Raw genomic sequence first — 26,409 nt, forward strand, 5'->3', positions numbered from 1 at the left:
CAAAAGTCCAGGACTGGGGTGGCACCACTTGGCAGGGTAGACTCACAGACGGCAAAGTCCAGGTGCAGGGGTTATGTCCCAAAGGCTTCAGATCAGGAGACCAGCCAACTAGCCCTGGGAGCAACTCCGGGTTCTGGAGTCCAGAGATGCAGGTTCAGTCCTTCCTTCCTAGACAAGAGGGCAGCATTTCAGTAAAGCAAAGCAGAAGTCCAGAAGAGTAAACTCCAGCAGAATGGCATTCCTTCAGCAGCACAGCAGTCCTTCCTGGTAGAGTGTCCATAGGTCCAGAAGTGTACTGAAGTAGTGGTGTGGGGTCAAGTACTTATACCCAGGGGTGTCTTTAAAGTGGGGAGACTTTAAAGACATGTCTTTGAAGTGCACAGAGGACCTCCCTTCCTGCCCTGGCTACAGACTCACAACAGGAGGGTATGCTGTCGTTTGTGTGTGGACAGGACACAGTCTATTCGGGTGTGAGGCTGTGCCCAGCACCTCCCACCCATCCTGCCAGAGATGGCCCATTGAGACACACCTAAGCTCCCACTGTGTGAAACTATCTAGGAGGCATACATATAAGAGCAACTTTCATCTACACCCAGTCAGGTAACAAGAAACAGGCTGCTGGCAGCAAGTGGCTAAGGCAAAAAAAGTCAACTTTCTAAAAGTACTATGAAAAAGAGGTGTCCTAGCCGTCACATTCAAATGCTGCTAAACCAATTTAACAGACTAAAGGCATCAATTACATTTCTAAAAGTGGCATTTTCAGAACTGTAATGTAAAAATGTAACTTTACCAGAGTTAGGATTTTTAATTAGGATTCCAGCTATACCAAATATGAACCAGTTATATCTGTTAAGGGTGGGCGGTGTACTCTGCGCCGCTGGCGGATCTTACAGAGTTTTTTTTCGCTCTGCATGGAGCGCGGAGTTCGGTAAAAACTCCGCCTCCTGCGTAGGGTAGCTTACCAGCGCCGGCCCACCCCAATTTGACAAATGGAGTTGTGGTGTGACAAGTACAGAACGACCATAACAGTACAACCATCGCGCTGCCTCCTTCCCGTTATACAACACTATACTACTGATGTGACTAAAATGTAGAAAGGCTTAGTTCTGTAATTTATTTACTATGACATATAATCTCAGTATCATGTACAGGAATAAAGAAAAACACTGGCCCAGGGGATTGTGTGGTTTATACATCAACACTGCTGTCTCTCTATCAAATGGCTGCCACCTATTGCCCAAGCGTAGTAGGAATGCCTAGCCTGTCATGAGGAAATAGTAGCGAGTAGCAACATTATTGAATATTACGCTCCCTTGCCACAGTTCATCTTCTGTCGCTCACGTTTGCATCATAACACAGCAAGATTTCGGCAGTTGTGGGTGCACCAGATGCTGCTGCGGGAGCGTCTGCTAACGGTGGCAGTGGGATTGAGGTGGACGCCACAGGTACTTGACTGGGGGACTAAGCGGGAGTTAAACGCTAGATTGCCTTATCTTTGAGTAATAAGCAAGATCCATGGAGACTGCTTTAGCTCGGTGTTACAGACCGAAGGCAGTATCTTTACAAACAATACTGTCCTAATCAAGCCACACCTGCACATGGAGATTGCTTGTGTGAAGGAAGGCTAGATTTGTTTGTTTTCCACTGTCATACTGGGTTTGCAGTGGGGTCAGAAAGGGGTTTGGAGGTCCCTGAAAAGGCATGGCTTAGGAAGCATAACCAGAAATCCTTTCTAAGTGGTATAGCCTATATAATTAAGGATGTGGCTTAAAACACAGTCTGTTCTCACATACTGGGAGAGGTGTGGTGCAGAGGCCAGAGCGGCTAACTCCAGAGCACGGGGTTCACGGTTCAATCGCCGACGGCAGCAGTTCAACTCAGCATCATGTGACTCTGGGCAATAGCTCACTTAATCTTCCCTACTGCCCACAGCGACTTGAAACCCTTAAGGGAGATAGGTTTGCTCTTTACAATAGGAATTATTATTTTATTATTATGATTATACTACCACACAAGTATTTTGGTTAGGGTAGAGCGGAACTCAGCGGAATTCCACAGAGTTTTTAGGCAATTCACAGAATTACGCGTAGTACAACTCAGTGAGCTCCGTCCACCCCTAATATCTTCCCATTTGGGAAATACACTTTTAGAATGTCATGGGTAACCCCCATTTTGTCCTATGGAAGATATAAGCTTGCATTAGTGAAAAACGAATTTAAGAGTTCTTCACCAATAGGCCATGTAAAAACTTAAAAATACATGCCCTGCTTTTTAAATACATTGCACCCCTACCTCTGGGCTGTCAAGGGTCTATCCTAGGGGTGACATATGTATAGGCTTTCCTGTTTTCAGTTTCTATTTTTGGTGAATTCTGGTGGTGTTTTTTCAGTGTTTTCCAGTGATTTCAAAACCTCAAAAAAACAGTGCTTTTCAGTGGTTACTCATTTTCGCCCCCAAAAAAACAACTGAAACGGTGTTTTACCGGTGTTTTTGGGACGCTTTGCTTTTATTATTGTTTGCTTTCTTAATTGGTGCATGGGCTAAAGAACGGTGATGGATCAAACCCAGATCTGTTGACTGGGTGTGAGTGTTTGATTGGTTCTGATGCTCAGTCCATCACCACCCCCTTTTGTACCGCTTTGAACCAGGAATACCGGCGTGCAGCGACGGCTCTATAGGCGATGCGGCGGCACCAAGATGGGGTAGGTGGTGGTGATGCGAGTCTTTTGCGGTGGGTTCAATCCACGCAGCAGATGTGTGATGATTCTGCTCTGGGATGTGCCACTCAGATGCACTGGTTCTGCTCTGGGATGCTTTGATCAGCAGAGAAGATGTATTTGTTCTGCTGGAAAGCACCTTCGGCCTCCTTCCAAAAGTCCAGGACTGGGGTGGCACCACTTGGCAGGGTAGACTCACAGACGGCAAAGTCCAGGTGCAGGGGTTATGTCCCAAAGGCTTCAGATCAGGAGACCAGCCAACTAGCCCTGGGAGCAACTCCGGGTTCTGGAGTCCAGAGATGCAGGTTCAGTCCTTCCTTCCTAGACAAGAGGGCAGCATTTCAGTAAAGCAAAGCAGAAGTCCAGAAGAGTAAACTCCAGCAGAATGGCATTCCTTCAGCAGCACAGCAGTCCTTCCTGGTAGAGTGTCCATAGGTCCAGAAGTGTACTGAAGTAGTTGTGTGGGGTCAAGTACTTATACCCAGGGGTGTCTTTAAAGTGGGGAGACTTTAAAGACATGTCTTTGAAGTGCACAGAGGACCTCCCTTCCTGCCCTGGCTACAGACTCACAACAGGAGGGTATGCTGTCGTTTGTGTGTGGACAGGACACAGTCTATTCGGGTGTGAGTCTGTGCCCAGCACCTCCCACCCATCCTGCCAGAGATGGCCCATTGAGACACACCTAAGCTCCCACTGTGTGAAACTATCTAGGAGGCATACATAAAAGAGCAACTTTCATCTACACCCAGTCAGGTAACAAGAAACAGGCTGCTGGCAGCAAGTGGCTAAGGCAAAAAAAGTCAACTTTCTAAAAGTACTATGAAAAAGAGGTGTCCTAGCCGTCACATTCAAATGCTGCTAAACCAATTTAACAGACTAAAGGCATCAATTACATTTCTAAAAGTGGCATTTTCAGAACTGTAATGTAAAAATGTAACTTTACCAGAGTTAGGATTTTTAATTAGGATTCCAGCTATACCAAATATGAACCAGTTATATCTGTTAAGGGTGGGCGGTGTACTCTGCGCCGCTGGCGGATCTTACAGAGTTTTTTTTCGCTCTGCATGGAGCGCGGAGTTCGGTAAAAACTCCGCCTCCTGCGTAGGGTAGCTTACCAGCGCCGGCCCACCCCAATTTGACAAATGGAGTTGTGGTGTGACAAGTACAGAACGACCATAACAGTACAACCATCGCGCTGCCTCCTTCCCGTTATACAACACTATACTACTGATGTGACTAAAATGTAGAAAGGCTTAGTTCTGTAATTTATTTACTATGACATATAATCTCAGTATCATGTACTGGAATAAAGAAAAACACTGGCCCAGGGGATTGTGTGGTTTATACATCAACACTGCTGTCTCTCTATCAAATGGCTGCCACCTATTGCCCAAGCGTAGTAGGAATGCCTAGCCTGTCATGAGGAAATAGTAGTGAGTAGCAACATTATTGAATATTACGCTCCCTTGCCACAGTTCATCTTCTGTCGCTCACGTTTGCATCATAACACAGCAAGATTTCGGCAGTTGTGGGTGCACCAGATGCTGCTGCGGGAGCGTCTGCTAACGGTGGCAGTGGGATTGAGGTGGACGCCACAGGTACTTGACTGGGGGACTAAGCGGGAGTTAAACGCTAGATTGCCTTATCTTTGAGTAATAAGCAAGATCCATGGAGACTGCTTTAGCTCGGTGTTACAGACCGAAGGCAGTATCTTTACAAACAATACTGTCCTAATCAAGCCACACCTGCACATGGAGATTGCTTGTGTGAAGGAAGGCTAGATTTGTTTGTTTTCCACTGTCATACTGGGTTTGCAGTGGGGTCAGAAAGGGGTTTGGAGGTCCCTGAAAAGGCATGGCTTAGGAAGCATAACTAGAAATCCTTTCTAAGTGGTATAGCCTATATAATTAAGGATGTGGCTTAAAACACAGTCTGTTCTCACATACTGGGAGAGGTGTGGTGCAGAGGCCAGAGCGGCTAACTCCAGAGCACGGGGTTCACGGTTCAATCGCCGACGGCAGCAGTTCAACTCAGCATCATGTGACTCTGGGCAATAGCTCACTTAATCTTCCCTACTGCCCACAGCGACTTGAAACCCTTAAGGGAGATAGGTTTGCTCTTTACAATAGGAATTATTATTTTATTATTATGATTATACTACCACACAAGTATTTTGGTTAGGGTAGAGCGGAACTCAGCGGAATTCCACAGAGTTTTTAGGCAATTCACAGAATTACGCGTAGTACAACTCAGTGAGCTCCGTCCACCCCTAATATCTTCCCATTTGGGAAATACACTTTTAGAATGTCATGGGTAACCCCCATTTTGTCCTATGGAAGATATAAGCTTGCATTAGTGAAAAACGAATTTAAGAGTTCTTCACCAATAGGCCATGTAAAAACTTAAAAATACATGCCCTGCTTTTTAAATACATTGCACCCCTACCTCTGGGCTGTCAAGGGTCTATCCTAGGGGTGACATATGTATAGGCTTTCTTGTTTTCAGTTTCTATTTTTGGTGAATTCTGGTGGTGTTTTTTCAGTGTTTTCCAGTGATTTCAAAACCTCAAAAAAACAGTGCTTTTCAGTGGTTACTCATTTTCGCCCCCAAAAAAACAACTGAAACGGTGTTTTACCGGTGTTTTTGGGACGCTTTGCTTTTATTATTGTTTGCTTTCTTAATTGGTGCATGGAATATAGACAGTCTATGTACAGTGTATAAGAGGTTAAAGTACATCTTTACAAGTCGAATTTATTGTAGTACACCATACAATATTTTTTCAGTGAATCTTTGGTCATTCGCGCTCTCTCTTTCCTACCCATGTACACTTTTATTTGGGAAAAGGCCCTCTCGACATTGGCACTTGAGACTGGCAACGCCAAAACAGACAGTACACAATGTGCCAACTCTGGCCACTGACGTAGCTTTCCATGCCAGTATTGGTGCACCTCAAGGTTGACATTCTCTGGGCCAGGTTCTGCGACATATGCGTTGAACTGGGTGCATATGCCCTCCGAGGTGTCAAAGCGGTCAAAAATGAAGCTGTACTTTGCAAAATCTGGAGAAAATTCCCCTTTACGGAAGGGATCTAACACTTGCGCAGAGTACCAAAGTGAGGATTCATTGGCTTCAAACGCCATGGTTGGTGAAGGGACATTTCTATGCATCATAGCTAGCCATTTCTCATGCAATGTGAAATAAAATTTCCTGAATTGGTCCTCAACACTTCTCTGCTTACCAAGTGGCAAGCATTCTAACAGGGAACATGTTGCAGTGCCAAAGTCACTAAAAGTGTCGCCTAGCCTACTCTCGAGGAGATGTTTGACATCTACACCAATGATGCTGAACACTTGGTAGACCAGGGTGTTTTCTGACTCTAGTTTTTTGATTATGTCCACTACAGCAGTCATATTTTCTTGTGGGAATCTAAGAATGCAGTACAATGTACTTTTTTTTACATCGCTATCAATATGCACCCGAAGATCCTCACATTTCTTGCCTTTTGCATCATCACTAAGCAAAAAATCAGTAAACGGTCGCCACATAGATAAAATTGCATTCACGGCCTCTAGGACTGAGAACCACCGACTAAATGACACAGTTGGGATTACTTTTTCTTTGCTGCCACACAAAACACAAAAAGAGAAATATTTGCGTTTTAGTTCCCGCGCATACCGAAACAGTGCACCTGAATGGACTACAAAATCAATAGCATTCTTCATTAGCTCAGAAGATTGGAGAGCTGCTTTCAGCATACCATCTAGCAAATGGCATGGGTCTCTTACAGGGAAACACTTCAGCTCAGGTATTGCTTTTGAAAGGTCATCACATAACTTTTTCATATACGTAGCGGAATCGCTGCAAATACAAACAATGTCACTCCAATCTTTGTTAAACTTTGTCAGAGCTCTCTGCAGCAGCATCCCAAGTGACACTGCGTTGCATGTTTCCAGTACATCTAGATCTGCCATGATGGTACTTCTGTACCATCCATTTTTTGCATCACAAAATGTGATTAGCACTGCCACGCATCTCTGGGGTTTCATCAAGGGTAACAGAGATCTTTACATCACCCTGGAGTAACTCTGAAATATGTTCGATATCTGCAAGGAACACCTCTGGTAGGTATTTCTCATACATTTGTGTTGCTCTTGGTAATGTTTTGCATGCTGGTGCACGCTTGCGGAACAGATTCCCAATCGGTCCATCGGCTTGGTGTAAGCTGGTTCCTGATTGCACTAGGGCACGTACAAATTCATGTGCCACATCCTTTTCTTCCTCACGTTTTCTTTTGAAGCGTGTCATTGTCTCAGCAAGAGACATCTGGCATAGGCTGTCGCTATTAGGTGGCTCTTTCAGTTTCAAGTGGTTCTTGGTAACAAGATGTTCAGCAATTCGGCTTGCAGTCTTCCCAGTTACTATTGGGACAGTCACTCTGCAAAACCTGCAAATTAACATCTTTTGCCCACGCACTTCTTCAACCATGAAATCTTTGTTTTCCAGCACATAATCTTCTGCCGTCTTTATTCTGCGGGGCATGTTGTTCTGCGCAAACTAGATCATAAAAGAAACACTTAGAAACCGGTTGCGTACTGTTGAAAAAATAATGAAGCCACTAATTGGTGATAGCATAAGAATCCATTTTATCTTTAAAGCCTGATGACACCAAACAAAAAGTCTACCTTGAAGCAAAACCTTCAGCCATCAGGCCACTAACAGGAACATTCACGAAAACTGGCAATTTGCAGTTTCTGAGTACTTTTGATTGAAAACATTAAAAATCTGTATCCCTGGTACCCTAAATGCTTTTTACCCATCATGCTTTTAGAAAGAATTCGGTTCTGGATGTATGCACATTAGCTAACCTCCAGCTTGCCTAAAAGTGAATAATACTTTGTGGTCGAAAGCCCTTAGGCCAAATTCACGCCTTAAAAAAGTCCAAATAAATGCGATGTATATACAGATGCAGGTCAGGTAACCTATTGCCAGGAGAATGTTCAGCTTAATGAAAGGGGAATGTTGAATTCATGTGTACAGTATCAAACATTCATATACAGTTCAACAGTAATAAGGACCAGCGGCGTAAATATACTTACATAGCTCCCAGATGCGCAACTACAGTCAAATTTCGGGGGGGGGGAGGGAGGGGTTCTTCCAGCAATCGGCAGAATGGAGATGCAGGGGCTCTAAGAAGGGGGGAAAAACAAAAAGGTATTTTTGCAAAACCCAAAATACTTTTCCTACGGATTACATGTTCTAACCTTCACTACAGAATAGCTGCAACCACTATGTAATGCATTTACATGGAGATGTTCTTGATAAACACGCACGCACACAAAAACATACTATTTAGAGGCTTTACTGGCGCCTCTGTAGCTATGGTTAAATCTACCTTTGCATAGGAGAGGCACAACTAGAGCCAAATTTCAGGGGGGGGGGCTGAATCTTTTAAGCCATAGTTGTAAATACCAATCTGGCGGCCTGAGGAGCAGGGTGCCGCTCCACCCACCCACACACACACTTGTCAGTGCTGCTAGAAACATGGGGTCCCTTTTTGTTGCGCAAACTACTGGCCTATTTATTTATTAACGGCGAGCCCCCGGCAATTACCAGACTTCACATAAATGTCAAGAAAACTCGTGTGATTAATTATCTTCCTGGAGAGAGCTCGGTGTTTTGTAAAGTTGAGGTTTTGACTTAGGTGAAGTTAGTGCAGAGGATTAATATGCCTGCTGCAAACAACGTGTACCAAGTAGATTACAGAGTGCATATGATGTAACCAGATCAGCAGATCATTGCTTTCCAAACAGACTTGCAACACATATTTTATCCACGCGTGTCAGTGTTGTATGCTGTGTATGTTGCAGGCAAGGGCTAGGGGTAGCAAGGCTAAGATGAGAGTGAGTGGACCAGAGCAGCTGAAGCGAGGCACTTCGCAAAGGTTGGCTGATCACGTTTCTGTTGCTTATTGTTATATTTTGGTACACAACTAGTACTAATGTGGTGGGACCTGTGTCCAGACAGGGTTAATGAGCATAAAAAATAAATTGAAGTAATACGATCACTAAATGCGAGGCTTTACTCTCTTCCCTGCTGCTCCGGTCAGGATGCGCCTGCTCTCCACCGCCTGCCCCCGAAGTGACCCAGGAGCGCCCACCCCACGGATCTGGACTGCTGGAGCCCGGGATGCGTCGCCTGTCAATTGGAGGATGGCACAGCGCCTTCGGATGGCACAGCGCCTTCCATCTATGCGCACTGCCCGCCTCTAGGCGCCTGCCTTCCATCCATAGGCATTGCGGAGCGTGTTTGGGGGAGGCTGGTGCCCCACGCGCCCCCTCTCTCTGCCCGTGCCCCTCCTCCCACGCTCCAGGCGCTTCTGCTCCGCCGCACGGAGGGACCCCTGCCCCGGAGGCGGGCACCGTCGGTGGGAGCTGCAGGGGCTCTTAAGGGGTCAAATAACAGCGAGGCCTCATTAAAACTTGCAAATGGTCTTTTAAAGACCTGTGGAGTGCCCGGTTGCGGCTGTATGTGCGACGGTTACAAGTGGGGAGATTCTCGCAAAAATGAAATACAACGGCAACATTTGCTCTTAAGGGGTCAAATAACAGCGAGGCCTCATTAAAACTTGCAAATGGTCTTTTAAAGACCTGTGGAGTGCCCGGTTGCGGCTGTATGTGCGACGGTTACAAGTGGGGAGATTCTCGCAAAATTGAAATACAACGGCAACATTTGCTCCCTAGCTACCAAATCTAGCCACCACGATCTGCTACACCACGCTGGCTAGTCTTACAAAACAACATGCGGGCACTTTCCACTTACCTGCTGGGCCTTGGAGCACTGGCGGTCGTCGTCTTGTCGTCTCGTCGTCTCGTCGTCGTTTCGTCGTCGGGGGGTCTGAAGTGCGCTGCGGTGTGGTGTGTGGGGCCAGACAAAGTCCGGACAGCATTTTCAATCGGACCTGGCCCCACCCACCAACCTTGCCAACCAATGTGTGTCCCTGAATTGAAGGGGGGTGACACACGTTCCAAACTGCTTCTGTTCTGGGGCTTTGCATCTAACGCTTTGGCTCCATCAAGTGGCCAAGCGGTGCAACAGCAATGAAAATCAGTGACACTCGGTTTAAACCGAGTGCGCTGATTTTCATACGGTAGGGTAGTGTCGTTTAGATTCGGTTTAAACCGAATTCCGGACAGCCTACATATGTATTAAAAAGGAAGTTGTGGGGCCTGGCAAAAGATTTATTTTGCTAGGTCGAAATAGCAGTTTAAACTGCACACATAGGCTCTTCGGTGACATGCTTAAAACCTGTTTGAAGGGCCACTGAAGTGGGTGGCACAACCAATGCTGCAGGCCCACTAGTAACATTTAATTTACAGGCCCAGGGAACATGTATTGCACATTACTCGGGACCTATAAGAAAATTAAATATGCCAGTTGGGTATAAGCCAATATTATCATTTTTAGAGGAGAGAACACAAGCACTTTTGCGCGGGTTAGCAGTGGTAAAGTGCACAGAGTTCTAAAGCCAACAAAAACTAATTCAACAAAAAGCAGGAGGAGGAAGGCAGCATAAAGCCAGGGGAGACTAATCAATACATTGATGGACTTTCCTGCTTAGGCGGTAGAATGTGGACAATGGCCCTCCACTGCAGGGGCACGTCTGTTCACGCCTTTCTGGATTCAGTTTAACACCTTGTTTATACTCTCATGAGGGACTGAACTGACATATGGGGAATCATTCACGTCTGCAAACTCCATCTGTGCAGCACCAAACCTTAATTTGCTCACAGATGCATCCCAGAAGGCATATAATACCACAATGGCCAAAACATTGATGTGGCCCATTCAACACCTTGGATCGGACTTCTGTCCCCAACGAGGAAAATTCTGCCCATAAGGACATTAACCAACAGAAGCCATTGACAGCTGTCGGTGTGAGGAGCCAGGCCCCAAGCCATCCTGCTAGGTGGGGGCTCTAAGCGGGATACTGGGTAGGCCTTCCTTCCAGACTTGGGGCTGGTAAGAAGTTAAGAGCTCCTGAGGATTCCATGACCTTCAAGGTGTCTCTGAGTAGGGGGCAGTATCTACACCCTACGACCACTCTACCCACCACCAGTTATGGGGAGGTATCTTGATACTGGCTAATCCACCCAGGGTCTGTACCGTGAGGCTGAACAGGGGGAGTCCTCCTTCACCCTGTCCCTCTATCTGGGCTCCGGTACCATCTGCTTGGGAGTGTTACCCCCAGAAAACCGAACTGTAGGGGTGCCCTTGGCGGCCCCCCTCTCAGTCCTTCTGACACTGGGGGCAACTTATTATCCAGAATGCAGTCTATTGGCATCTGGGGACTAGCTAAGATCATCCTCTGGGTCACCTCCCCTCCCGATTCCAGGGATACCAGGGCCATTCGGCAAAAAGAGTCCAGCCCATGGGCCAGTGTACTGCACTGGGGAAACTAGCCTTTCCACAACTATGGTCTGGCTAGCCCTGGTATCCCTCAGAGGAGTGACTGGGACCCCATTCACTTTCACCTGGTAGAAGTGATGACTCCTACCCTAAAGGGTCACCAGTTCACCCTCTGAGTCTTTCTCCCAACTAAAGTAGATTATGGATGGCTTGGTCCATGACCTGCCCCTGGGGACTACTTACCCCTAAGGCCACACTGGCCACCCCTGTCGAGGTCCCACCAGTGGGTGGTTTCTTTAGACAGAGTCCACCTGCTTGTGTCCTAACAGGGAATACTCAAAGCTGTGGGGTTGGAAATGGAGCATCCTGGGCCACTACCCATTAAAACCACCCTCCCATTTCTCCCCCCTTACTCTGGGACTTGTTTGGGTAATATTTAACCTCCCCCTCACTCGGCTGGCGAGGGCGATAGGGACCTGAACCACCCTTCTTGGGGTCACACCCAGGTACCTTCGAGAACACTCTGGTAGTGACCCAGAGGTCCACCTCTTCAGCAAGCTTTCTGGGGTCGGTCAGTTTCCTGTTAACTAGGTGTTTGTGTAACTCTGCAAAACAGACTCTGAGCATGTTCTCCCTCAGATGGTACAGCCATTGACATAATTCACTTTCCTGCCCGTGCCCAAGCATTCAGTGCATTGCTAGAGTAATCTACAAAATCGACCTAGGATTGGTTGGGGAGCTTCTGGCTGTCCCTGACCCTTTCGGCAGTACTTTTCAGGGGTCGGCCAAACTTTGCAATTAAAATGGCTTTTATTGGAGTGTACTTGGTTTGGTCCCCAACCGCTAGAGTGGTAAGTGTGAAGCCACCGCTCGGTAGGTATGTGTTTCCAGACACCACACCCCCAGTGTTCTTCTGGGAATCTTGTGAACCCTCAGGGCTACCTCATAGGCAGAACGCTATTTGTCGATATAATCTCCCCTGAGAAAATTGGGCACCAAATCCTTGGGAATGCAAACTCTTTTGTCTCCGTCAGAACTGCGGGTATGCTGCCACCATCACTGCTGCAATCTGACTGTCTGGCTTTGATATCCAAGTCGTTTAGGCTCAGTTCATGAGACAGTAACATTTCCTCCTCTTCCAAGGTTTTTTAAGCCTTTTTCTCCTCCAATTTCAATTTGGCCAATAGCAGTTTGACTTACCTCTCCACCCTCCTCTCCAACAGTTCCTCCGGGGACAGGCCATGGGAAGAGACATTGCTCTCTGGGGGCCATATCCTACCCTTCTTATGCAGGAGGCTCCTCCAGCTCTTCATCCTCTCCTGTGGTCTCACCCGGTAAGGAGTGAGCTTCTGCCCAGGTCATCAGCGACTTTTACAACTCCACCTTTCTGGTGATGCTCTTGGCAGGAAGTCTAAACTCCTAGCAGAAATCCTTGAACTAGGCCACACTGTAGGCCTCCATGTCGGCTAGCTCAAATTCCATTCTTTAGTTTGAGTAACCTCTTTCAAGATCTGTATACCTAAGTGATAAAGCAAACAGATGGTGCAGATTAGTTTAAAGCCTTTACTTCCTGCAGACCGCCAGGGCGCCTGGGATGCTTGCTTGACGTTTATTTGTTCAGCTGGCATGCCTTCTAATTAAAGGCCTCCAATCCCTCCCTCAGTTCCCTACCAGAGACAGCCTTTTAATTGACAGGAAATACTCAATAACACTCTAGAAGCCTCCTGGGTACACTTGTGTGACAGGCTTTAAATACGCTTTTAAGCTCAGTCCAGTGCTTGGCTTCGTTGATCCACCTTGATAGAGACCTGTATTTTCCATCAGTGTTGTCGTTGAGTTCTGAGCCTTGCTGCTTGCGACAAGAATAACCTGGTCTTCTTTGCCTGGAAGCCAGGAACCAGCATCGGCTCTTGGAACTCCTTCCCTGTGAAACAGTTTTCAACAATCTCGAACCCTGGAAGGTGGTCGATCAGCAGGCTCCAACATTCTTCAATTGCCTTGATTACAACTATCTTTTTGCCGTTTAATGCTCAAGCTATTCTGGCCCATTACACAGACATCTGGTTAGTGCACTAACCAGGCACTTCTAGCTTTGAACACTAATCAACAACTCCTTAACGACAGGGGTTTTCACAGAAGACTTAAAAAACAAATAAATACACCCATTAATAAAAAAAAGGCTACCCTGGACAAGGAAGACCTTGACAACTACATTTCCATAGCAAACGATACATTCTTGGGCATACTTATAGAAAGTGCAGGTTTCGCTCCAGATGTCGCGATTCGTTGAGGATAATTCCATATTTTTTGACTTCCAAACTGGATTCTGTCCTGGAAGATGCACTGAATCAGCCCTCATCTCCATCTGGGATGACCTTAAAAACACAGTAGACTAGAACAGGGTTGTTCTCCCCCACCAAGGACCCCCACACCACCAAAACCAACCTCCACGAAGGAATGAAAGCCGTCGCCGAGTGGATGAAGACCAGCCAACTGAAACTAAACTCGGACAAGACAGAAGTCCTCATCCTCGGATCCACTCCCTCGGCCTGGGACGACTCCTGGTGGCCGACTGCACTGGGAACAGCTCCAAAACCCACTGACCACGCACGCAACCTAGGGTTCATCCTCGACTCCACCCTCTCCATGACAAAGCAGGTCAACGCTGTCTTGTCCTCCTGCTTCAACACCCTCTGCATGCAACACAAGATCTACAGGTGGATCCCCACCGAAACTAGAAGAACAGTCACCCAGGCCCTCGTCAGCAGCAGGTTGGACTACGGAAACGCCCTCTACGCAGGAGCCTCAGCCAAACTCCTGAAACGACTTCAACGTATCCAGAACGCCTCTGCACGCCTGATCCTCGACATCCCTCACCGCAGCCACATCACACCCCACCTGAGAGACCTGCACTGGCTCCCCGTCACCAAGAGGATCACCTGCAAGCTCCTCATCCACGCACACAAGGCACTTCACAACACCAGACCAGCATACCTCAACAGACGACTCAGCTTCTACACCCCCAATCGCCAGCTCCGCCGACCTCGCCCTCGCCACAGTCCCCCGCATCCGAAGAGCGACCTCCGGCGGCAGATCGTTCTCCCACCTCGCCGCCAAGACCTGGAACACCCTCCCCATCCTCCTACAGCAGACCCAGGACCTGCTAACCTTCAGAAGACTCCTCAAGACCTGGCTATTCGAGCTGTAGCAGCACTCCAGCGCCTTGAGACCCTCACGGGTAAGTAGCGAGCTTTACAAATGTTTTGATTGATTGACTGACTGCCACTCTACTCATGGACCTTCCAGCTGCCTTTGATCATTTTGCACTTAAGGAAGCCAAAATAGAAGGTGCAGCTCCTGTCTGGATCACATCACAGCTACACAATAGAAATACAATAAAAAATACACATATATATATATATATATATATATATATATATATATATATATATATATATATATCGCCAAGAACCTCCTCCAGAAAAAAGAGCAGAGGCCGCACTGGGGGAAACCAAGAAAACACCATTTATTCAACAAATACAGCGGCAAATGCATTTCGGCTCCATCAGCCTTCATCAGCGCCAAAGGTGTTTGGGAGGCATTTTAAAACATCGCTATATGTAAGTCCCGCCTCATGCTGATTGGTTCGGCACCGCTCCACCCCAAATGCGTTGGTTCACCTGGTACAGGTCATGAGGTTCTTGTGGCCTGCAAGTCCCAGAACGCACTTCACATCCAGGTAGGTAGTACGGGGGTGTTCATGAATACAAATGATTATGCGGGCTTTAGCGGGACAGTCCGTGATGCAAAAAAATGCTGTTCTCCTGTTATATTGTAGTTGAATTGATGCGCCTCCTCAGGTCCCCAAACCGCATCAACCTCCGAGCTCAGAAATCCAATCGGCGGGGGCAGAAATGGGAATCCATCTCGCCCAAGGTGAGGTTAATAACCTCAACACTGCTCCTTCTCCTTCCGAACAACGGGGTGGGCTCAGGTCGCTCCAATCCCTCGGAGAACACAAGAAATGTTGCCGTAGCAGCAGCCAGTGAAGACTAGGCCATCTTATGATGCGGGGACCTCTGGAAAGCGTCTCTGGCTGACGCTTGTAAAATCGCCAAGAACCTCCTCCAAAAGAAAGAGCAGAGGCCACACTGGGGGAAACCAAGGAAACACCATTTATTCAACAAATACAGCGGCGAATGCATTTCGGCTCCATCAGCCTTCATCAGCGCCAAAGGTGTTTGGGAGGCATTTTAAAACATCGCTATATGTAAGTCCCGCCTCATATATATATATATATATTGACTTAAAAAACCATAGGTTTCACACATGTTATAGTTAGCAGGACATTTCACTCGTGAAAAACCAATGAAATTCCCCCGTTATAGTTAGTGCAGGCAACTATAACTCACGCGACCGCAATCCACTGCTGATGACGTCAGATATTACATCACTGTTTTTAGACACTTATTTACCCAAGTATTCTTCCATTAATCTTTAGCTATACATATATTACAAATATTTATTTTACAGAAAGACACATATGTCATCAGTGATGTAATATCTGACGTCATCAGCAGTGGATTGCGGTCGCGTGAGTTATAGTTGCCTGCACTAACTATAACGGGGGAATTTCATTGGGTTTTCACGAGTGAAATGTCCTGCTAACTATAACATGTGTGAAACCTATGGTTTTTTTAGTCAATTTGCAAGGTTTTTTAAATGCTAATTCCTAACTATAACGTGTGTGAAACCTATGGTTTTTTCAGTGAATTTCAAAGGTTTTTTAAATGCTAATTTATGTATGGTTTTTTTTTTGGGGGTATTTTTCAGCTTGCGCACACCGTGCACGCACAGTTCGCGAACTTCGCGGAATTTTTTCCGTTTCTACCGTGCGCGCACGCTGCGCGCACTCCGCAATTTATCGTAAAAAAAATTAAATCTTTTTTTGGCCCTTGGGGGTCCTTCTGGGACCCCCTGACAAAGGCTAGGGGGTCAGGAACTGTCCACCCTGCCCCCTTTTCACGTTTGCCACCTTCCTTTTCCACTCTCGCACTGACAACAAACAAAATGGCGGCCGACACTTCCTGATTTCGACCGATTCGAACGTTGACTGACATGTAACAACCAATCAGAATTACGCTCGCGCAGGTTAGGGTGCTCGCACCGTGCGCGCACGGTGTGCGCTTATAGATATGTATATGGTTTTAAATGCTATTTTCTCAGGAAATACTGAACAGATTTACACAAGACCTTCAAGAGGCACATCCCTGACCTGAGGACTACCTCTCTGCCAAATTTCAAGTAATTCTGTTCAGCCGTTCGGGCTGTAGCTTGGACTAAAGGTCCCTATGGAAAATTGCATGGGAAAAATGCGTTTTGGGACCCCCCTTTTTCTCGGCCCCCACTTGACGAATCACCCCGAGACTTTCAGGGTAGGAGCGGAGCGCCCCACCTATTTTGAAAATTTCGCGAGGATTCGTCAATCGGCGCCAAAGTTATTCCAAATAGAATGTTGCGGATTTCCTATGGAAACACGGTCCTAACTATAACTATCTACTGGCGACCGCCAGTAGATAATATATATCCTACTGGCGATTGCCAGTAGGTAGATATAGTTAGGACCTATTTTCCATAGGAAATCCGCAACATTCAATTTGGAATAACGTTGGTGCCGATTGATGAATCTTCGCAAAATTTTCCAAACTTTTGGCCAGCTCCGGTCTGCTCCGATCCTGAAAATTTCAAGGTGATTAGTCAAGCGGGGGCCGAGAAAAAAGGTGGGTCCCGCGCTGAATATTCTAATTTGCCCCCGGGGGCCAAATCCCGGGGGCATAATAAAAAATAAAAAAAGTGTAGGGGGGGTCCCAATCCCCCCCACACTGCCCCGGGGACCGCCACCCGCCGGGGCTCCAAGATTGTATGTGCAGGGGGGCTCATGGCCCCCCAGCAGCCCCGGGGACCACCACCCCCCGAGGCTTCGTTACCATAGGTAGAGGGGCTCGCAGCCCCCCCAGCCCCGAGGACCGCCACCCCCGGGGCTTAAAACGATTTGATGTGGGGGGGCTCTCAGGCTCCCCCAGCCCTGGGGACCGCCACCCCCCGGGGCAACTAGTACATGTTGGAGGAGAGCCATGCGGCCCCCCTCCTGGAGCCTTGTATTGGCCCTGGGGACCGCCACCCCCCAAGGCCGGCTCCTGCAGTGTCCCGGGGTGCCCACCCCCCGGGACACTGCTGTTTGCAATGGCAGGGCGGGAACCTCGCAGCTCCCCCCCTGCCATTGCAAACTGCTTTGCTTCATTGAAGCGAGAGCAGGGAAACCTGCTCTCGCTTCAATGAAGCAAAGCAGATTGCTTTTCCACATGGGGAGCAGCATGTTAGCTGCTCTCCTTGTGGAAAAGCAATGCCGCTCCCGCAGGAGGCGGGGAGCCGGCTGGGACCGTGGGGGGATTGGGGGCCCCCCACACGGTCTCCAACGAGAGGCCAGGCCCTGGGGGATGGGGTCCCTGGGGCCAGAAGTGGCCCGGGAGGGGGGCCACGCGGCCCTCCTCCCCCATTAAATAAAAAAATTAATACATTTTTTTTTTTAAATGCCAGGCCCCGGGGGATTGGGTCCCCAGGGCCCCCGGGGCCTTAAAGTGGCCAGAGGAGGGGGGCTACGCAGCCCCCCTCCATACATTTTTTTTTTTTTAAAAGGCCCATGCCCCGGGGAATGGGGTCCCCGGGGCAAATTATGGCCTCGGGAGGGGGACACGCCGCCCCCTTCCAGAATTTTTTTTTTCCAAAGATAAAAATTGGGGCAGGCCCTGGGGGATGGGGTTGCCAGGGCCAAAAAATAGAAAAGGAAGGGGGGCTACACAGTCCCCCTTCTAAAAAAAAGAAGGAAAAAAAAACGGGATCGGGCCGGAGGCCACGCCCCCTCCTTACACCACTCTGCAAACGCGCCCCCTGGTGCGTTTGCATAGGGGGAACTAATTCCCCTTGAATACCGGGGGTCCCTGGGGGCCAACTAGCCCACCAGGAACCTCCGGTATGCGCCAGGGGGCTGCGTTGCAGAGAGGTGTAATGAGGCCACACCCCTTTTAACACCTCTTTTAACACCTCTCTGCAATGCAGCTCCGTTGCGCTTACTGGTGGCCTAGTTGGCCGCTAGGGGACCTCAGGATTCAAGGGGACTTACAGGCACATGCATGAAGCTAAATACCGGTCGCAAACGGGCAGATTCTCAGAATCTGCCCCTTTGCGACCGGTATTTTTGCATTTGGGATGCATCATCCCAAATGCAAACATCGCAATATAAGGAATCGCTAAATAGCGATTCCTTATATTGCGATAGCATTTAAGGAATCTCAAATTGAGATTCCTTAAATGCCATGCATGATTGTTAAAAAAATAGCGATTTGGCAAATAGCGGGAGCAAATTACCATGAAGTAGTACTTCATGGTAATTTGCGAAAACTTTGAAAAAAGCACTTTTCTGCTTTTTTCAAAGTTTCATGTTGCGCACACACATGCCCTTAGGGCATGTGTGTGTGCAACATGTGTGCACAGATCATGTCAGGGGTGCAAAAGGGTGTCATGTTGACACCCTTGCACCCTTGAAATTGCGGGAGCTATTTGCGAGTACCTACTGGTACTCGCAAATAGCGCTTGCAATTTCCTATTCATTCCTATGGGCCTGTAGGCCCATAGGAATGAATGGGGAGCTAATCCTTATTTGCGACTCGCTATTTGCAAGTCGCAAATAAGGAATATGTAGGAATCGCAATTAATATTGCAATTTCTACATGCATAGGATTTTTTTTTTGTGTTGAAATTTTTTATTGAATTTTATAAGACAAATACATTAGAGCATATGCAATAATAAATAAAAGAGAATAATTACATGTTAGAAGGAATCATGGAATAAGAAATTGATAAATAAATACGATATAAATATGCGTTTAAATAGATAAATACAACTTGATGCAGCAAAGATATCAAAACCCAGCATAATATATAATAAGAGTGAGCAATAGGGAAAAAAGAGAGAAGAAAAACATAGTGGGATAAAGAGTGCTGGATATATAAAGAAATAGAACAAAGGAAAAATAATTAAATAAAAGCAGAGGAGTACCACAACGGAGGAAGCAGATGATTGTGAGGGAACAGGGAGAAGAGAAGACAAAAGACAGAAAAGTGAAAATTAATTAGTGTGTTTGAGTAGAAGTGGAGGCCGGAGGGTCAGCAGCATTTGATTTAAGAAATGGAGACCATATTCGAAGAAAGGTGTCATTTTGATCTTGAAGATTATAGATTGTACGTTCATGGGAAGCAGTTTGCATCATGGCCACCAACCAATCCTCCTGTGATGGAGGCATAGTTGATTTCCAATGACGCAGTATACATATTTTGGCAGTAGCAATTGAAGTATGAAAAAGACGGAGTTGTGGCTTCGTGAGCTTTGGGGAATGACGTAAGTCATGTAGGAGAATGTTAGTAGATGTAAGTGGCAATTTTAGGGGCATGGTGGATTTCAGGGTAGCACCAATAAAAGTCCAATAGGGTTGAATACTAGGACACTCACAGATGATATGAGTAATATCACAACCTGAATTGAAGCATCTCCAGCAGTTAGAATGCGAGAGAAGACCAGCTTGGTGTAATTTGACAGGAGACCAGTGCCAATCATGCAGAATTTTAAAAAGACAAAATTTAAGCCTTGATTCACGGGCTCCCTTATTTAAACTCTCTAGAATCAAATCCCACTCAGCATCGGAAAAGGAGATGGAGAGACGAGATTGCCATTTACGCTGGAGATCATGTGAAAGAGATTTAGAAAAAAGATGAGATGAAAAAATTTTGTATATACCAGAAGTAACACCCTTAAGTTTCCCCCAAATGTGCAAATAGGATAATATAGGGGAGTCCTGTAGGAGCCATGGTGATGATCCCATATGGGTCTTTAAACATTGTTGGAGTTGAAGATATTTGGAAGAATGATGAAGGGGAAGATCGAATTCTACCCTGAGTTGAGAGAATGACTTAAAATCCCCATCATGTAGGAGTTGATCCGGATAGAGAATACCTGCAGCTCGCCATTCAGACCAGGATAACATACGGCCATTAATACGGATCCCCGAATTATTCCACAAGGGAGCCTTAGCATGTATTCTGGAGTTTGAGCCTAATAATCTGTGACTTCTCTGCCAGGATTTATGCATGGCGGAGAGTATCGGGTTTTTTGGGTCAGAACGACTAGAGCCAGTACCATACAGAGGAGAAAGATTTGATTCCGAGGATAGAAGATGTCTTTCTATTTGAACCCATTGTGGTAAATCCTTGATGCCAGGTAAAAAATATGAGATTTGGGAAATATGTAACGCCAGAGAGTAGTGCTCAATAGAAGGAAGACCAATTCCGCCAGATAATTGGTGAGCCTTCAACTTAGTGATAGCAAGTCGCGGTTTCATAGTACCCCAGATGAAAGTTTTAATCTGGGCATCTATTGATCGAAGTAAGGATAGAGGGATCTGCAAAGGAAGCATACCTAGAATGTATATAAACCTCGGAAGGGTAACCATTTTAACCGCCTGAGTTCTGCCCCAAAGAGAAAGGCCCAAAGCCTTCCATTTGTCAAAATCTCGTTGCATTTGGGATATAAGAGGAGATAAATTATCTGCAACCATGTCTTGCAATCCTTTATTAACGAGGACACCTAAGTATTTAAGGCGTGAAGGCTGCCAATGAAAAGGGAATCCAAAAATGGCTGCTTTGGTGGTACCGTTAGAGATGGGCAAAGCTTCACTCTTGTCCCAATTAATCTTATAACCTGAAAAAGAGGAGAAATCATTGATAATGTGAAGAAGAGAAGGAATCGACCGGGGAAGACGAGTAAGTGTGAGTAGTATATCATCAGCATATAAGTATATTTTAGAATGTCCAATTGGAAGGGGGACACCAGAGACCTCATCCGATTGACGAATGGTGGCGGCCAAGGGTTCCATAGCCAGAAGAAACAAAAGAGGGGATAGTGGACATCCTTGACGTGTCCCTCTCTTAATAGTAAAGGTGTCTGATAGAAACCCACCGCAATTTACCTGAGCAGAAGGATGATCGTATAATAAGCGTACCTTATCAATAAATTTCTTGCCTAAACCAAATCTATCCATGACCTTGAAGAGATAGTTCCATTCGATGCGGTCGAACGCCTTTTCTGCGTCAAGTGAAAGGGCTAACGCATCATCCTTAAGATGTTGAGCCGACCATAATGCATGGGCCAGAGAACGCAGATGATTCCTAGAGGATCGACCCGGTACAAAGCCTACTTGAGAATGGTGTATCAAGGAAGGCAAGACCTTACGCAAACGCGAAGCAAGGATGCTGGCCAGGATTTTAATATCAGTATTTAATAAAGAGATGGGGCGATAGCTACTGCAGAGCTGGGGGTCCTTACCTGGCTTTGGAAGCACAACAATAATAGCCTTGTTAGAAAGAGGTCCAAGTGAAGATGAACTATCCGCCTCCTGGAATGCGGTATGCAGGGTATCAATAATATTGTGACCTGCCCAGCGATAGAACTCAGGGGGAAATCCATCTTCACCAGGGGCCTTGTGATAGGGCAGGGCAGTAATCGCACTAGAGACCTCATCTCTGGTTATTTCACCCTCTAGGATGGCTCTGCCCTCCGCCGAAAGAGAAGGAAGGTGTACTTTTGCAAGAAATGCTGTCATTTTATCCGGGTCCATTCTACTATCGGAGGTGTAAAGAGTTTCGTAAAAAGAGGCGAACTCATTAACGATGTCTTGAGGTTTCGTGCACAGGTGACCTTGCGTAGATCTAATGGCCGGAATGGCCATGGACGCCTCCCTCTGACGCAGCTGCGCGGCTAATAACCTTCCCGCCTTTTCCCCTTGCTCGTAATGCCGGCCTTTCATTTTCTGTAAAGCGAATTCTGCTTTGGATGTAAAAAGGCTATTTAAGGCCATTCGGGCTTGCTCTAGTAATTTGCGGTTTTGTAAAGACGGAGATGCGGCGTATAAGCGAGAATAAGTTTGTATATCAGATTCGAGTTCACTTTGTCTCCTTGCATTTTGTTTATTGGCAATTGCTGCATCACGCATTAATTGCCCCCTCAAAGTAGCCTTCGCCGCGGCCCAAAGAGTCCTGCTGGAGGTGACAGACCCCTGGTTAGTAGAAAGATAATTTTGAAGGTGAGATTGCAGTTGGGCCTTACCAGCAGGAGTCCTGTGGCGTTGGATGCTCATACGCCATGGTTTACGCCCAGGCCGAGAGAGACCCAGATCAAGGGAAAGGAGAACCGGAGAGTGATCAGACAAGGCCGCTTCCAGTATGCAGGAGTCTGTAACGAATTGAACTGTATTATGAGAAATAAGGAAATAATCAAGACGAGAAAATGTACCATGGGCCGAAGAAAAGAAAGTATATTCCTTATCCGTTGGATGGCTAAAACGCCAATGGTCAACCAGTCCGATATCTGATATGATGTCCCCCAACAAGGCTCTGTCTGACGCATTGCCCCTATCTAATGGGCCAGTTTTGTCTAGAATGGGATCTTGCGTCACATTCCAGTCTCCACCAATCAAATATTGTGAAGCATTAATTTCAAGCAGCAAACGGGAAAGTTGAAGAAAGAATGTTTTTTTGGTACCCGTAGGGGCATAAACAGACCCTACACAAATGTGAGACTCTCCAATTTTAAGTTTGGCAAATACATAACGGCCATTTACATCTGACCATGTTTTAGAGACAGTGACCGGGAGGGATTTGCGAAGGAGGATTGCTACTCCACATTTGCGGAGAGGGCCTGTGTCTGAGGAATCGTCTTGTTGAACACTACTATGGATAACCTTACCCACCCAGTCTCTGCAAAGTTTGTCCGACTCCAGAGCATCCAAATGGGTCTCCTGAAGCAAGGCCACATCTACATGTTTGGTCTGGAGATAGGAGAGTACTTTCTTCCGCTTTATGTAATGGGTGAGGCCATGTACATTCCAGGTGATCGCATTCAGAGAATGTGCCTGTGTCATAGTAGAATAGAGCAAAAATCAGGAGGAAGAAGATAATATAAAGCACAAAACAACGTGATGAACCAAACAAAAGGAAAAGGAGAGAAATGACAAGAGAAAGAGGAAACAGAAAGAATATAAGTGGAAGTAGTACTTCTAATCTAGATAAAATGCATAAAGAAAACAATAAAAAGATAAAGACGAAAGGAGGTAAGATTTAGAAAATAGTACAGTAATAAAGAAATTATGGAATAATAGCGAGTGAAGAACAAGAAACCGTAAGACTGTTACCCGCGGGTCTGGGCGCACTAGAGCGCCGCCGCGGGAAAAGACCCCACAGAAAGAGAGAAGCAATTAAGGAGGCATTAATAATATAGAAGAGAAGCCCAAAAGAGCGATATAAAAAAGAACAAAAGAAGATAGAGAAAGCCAAATAGAGGTTGAGAAGCAACACTACAGAAGAAGAGAGATCCTACAGTAATTAAATGTGAGGCAACCTCAACGTGTAAAACATATCATACACATATATCAAAAATCTATACCAATATGCATACAAGCAGATAAGGTGATACAACTATAATCAAACAATTAGGCGCCAATGCACCCGGGTAACTGCAAAACCAGTTAAGAATATGCAATAAAATTGTAGCATGAAAAGTGAGAAATACAGGGAGAAAAAAGAATAGCATTATAAGGCAGAGATATAGCAGAAGGCAAAGTGAAAAGGAAAAGAGGTAAGATTAGAAGTTAATGAGAAAAGAGGTGAGAAAGAAAAGGCAATCAGATATTATAACAGCGAAAAATGCCAAAGATATATAATAATGGTTTAACAATATAAACAAGGCCCATAAGGACCGGAAGTCTACGATAAACTGCCAATAAGTCAAGAAGTGATTTTTCCCACATGAGGAAGTATTATTCAGTCCGCATCCGAGGGGGTTTTAAGAGGAGAGCGGGACTTGTCCCTTTGTGAATCTTGTGGGAATGTGGCTGCTGAGACCGACTGTATTGCTGACTTCCTATCTTCTTGTGAGCGATGAAGTCTTTCAAGGTCCCTACCACGAGGCCGAGGACTACTAGGAGGGCGTCTGCTGCGGTCTGGCAATGGAGTAGAAGACTTATAGGGAGAATGGGACTGATCCTGCTGCGAAGATGAAGTGAGAACTTCCATATCTTGAGGTTGAAGACAGTCCAAGAATTGCTGAAGATGCTCTGGATCATGAAAGTCCTTAGAAACTCCATCTTTGGTGATCCGAAAACGTGCTGGTTCAAATAGGCCATACTTAATGCCTAATTGACGTAATTGAGGTCGCATAGAAAGAAAGGCTTTCCGCCGCTCATTTGTTTCTTTAGAGAAATCAGCTGCCATATGAATCCGATGGCCATCAAAGGAAAAAGAACCTTGTAACCGAGCAGCAGCCAATAATTGTCTTGTTTGATCGTGACGGAGAAAACAGGCAATGATCGGTCGTGGTCGCGCAGCAGGATCATTGCGTGGGGGGCCAAGTCTATGAGCCCTCTGTATCTCCAGAGGTGGAGTGAAAGAAATGCCAGTCAGCTTTGGAAGTATATGACACAAAAATGCACTGGAGTTTTGTCCTTCAATGCGCTCTGGAAAACCAAAAAAACGGATGTTGTCCCTCCTACTACGATCTTCCAAATCAATGAGCTTACTATGTAAGAATAAAAGGTCTTGTTCTTTGTTTGGAAGGGAATCAAATCGTTTCTCCATTGCCAGAACTCTGGAGTCCAGGGATTCAACCTTCACATGGAAGCTGGAGATTTCTGCTCTAATTGATTTAGTCTCCTCAGCCAAGGACGTGATTGTAAGGTTCATGTCATCTAACCGGCGACTAACCTCAGTTATTTCATGCAGAATACGCTGCATAGTTGCCGCCGACGCTTGCCCACCATTAGAGGGCGCAGCGTGAAGGGCCGAGGAGGATGCATGGCCTTTCGTTGGCATAGTAGTAGACTGTTTAAGAGCTTCTGCGAAAAGAAGTGGTTTAGGAGACTTATTTCCTTGCTTGGTAGCAGACATTTGAAGAATAGGCTTGATGGAGACTTTGAAAATACGTGAAGGCGTCTTTTCGTGTGGTGAAATACTTATATGTGAGCACAAAAAATATGGCAAAGTGTCGGAATATACAGAGCAGCACAATTAATAACTGTATATATATATGATGGTAGGACACTGGCCCCCCCAAAAGAAGAAACCCATGTCTCACCTTCAAACACTGAAATGCAAAAGCATATTTTCAAAAAGTGGTATCTGTGCAATAACAAGGCATCAATTATCGCTATAGTCAAAAGGGCGCAGAAATATAACAGTAATAGAATGAAAAACAGCGTATGTGCGCTTATGGCGGTGACAGACAAATTTGCGATTATGACGGGACTAAATTAATCAATATTCCAGAATGCAGATTAGTCATGGACCATACAGGAACAGAGGGCACAATTCCTGACTGAAAAAGTTGACAAGAGCGCTATGACGACATTATGAGGAGACACAGTCTAATGTAGGTCAGTCAGTCTGCTCTTAAAAAAAGCCATTTTCATGAAGCACCAGCGTAAACAATAGTCAAATAGCGCAAAATTGTAGTTGCAGTGAAGATGAGAGGAAACAACTCTCAAAGGAACGAAGGTTCCGTTTTTTGTAAATTTCAGCTGAGCTTGAGGAACCAGAACTTCCCATTACAAGAGAGCCATTGACCATGTAAAGGATGAAGTGCACAAATCCTGTGCGAAATGCGCGTCAAAGGTGCTACAACAGTAGTATGGAAGAAATTAGCCCTACCAGTAGCTGACGAACAGCGCGGCAAAAAACATGGTTCCTGTCACAAATTCCTGAACTCTGAAGGAGGCGTTGCTGCAGGCATGTTGAAGGAGGCGCGGCCAGAGTGAAACCAGGCAGGCGCCCGTTGTCAACGTCGGGGGCGCGGCTTCATGAGGAGAGTGAGGCGGCCTGAAGGAACACGTCAGGCAGAGTGCGCCGGGCAACATCACCACAGAACATCGTCGAGGCGGTCATCAACAGAGAGCCGTTGTCATGCCTCCGAAACTCGCCCAAAGCCTGCCCTCCATCTTCCGGTTGCAGCAGGGCACGAAGAGGAGATTCGAAAGCCGGTGTAAGGTGAGAATATTCCCTTAAGGGCTCATCCCGCGGCGGAGCTCATCCGTCAGGCGGCCATCTTCCTGCGTGGCCAGACCACGCCCCTCCATGCATAGGATTTTGCGAGTTCTTAATAGCGAATCCTTAATATTCGCTATTAAGG

At 46.4% G+C, this 26,409-nt stretch overlaps 1 protein-coding gene across 1 annotated transcript in view; it reads right to left on the bottom strand.

Annotated features, from left to right (window-relative positions):
* The window catches only part of LOC146847654 (uncharacterized), a 163,250-nt gene that overhangs the window by 13,815 nt on the left and 123,026 nt on the right, over nucleotides 1–26,409 (bottom strand). Inside the window, exon 2 of the mRNA XM_085651790.1 lies at nucleotides 7,814–7,903. The gene's annotated coding sequence lies outside the window, so the exon portion shown is untranslated. The remainder of the gene's footprint in view (nucleotides 1–7,813; nucleotides 7,904–26,409) is intronic.

Source organism: Triturus cristatus, chromosome 4_1 (genome assembly GCF_964204655.1).
Source record: "Triturus cristatus chromosome 4_1, aTriCri1.1, whole genome shotgun sequence".
NCBI classification, from domain to species: domain Eukaryota; kingdom Metazoa; phylum Chordata; class Amphibia; order Caudata; family Salamandridae; genus Triturus; species Triturus cristatus.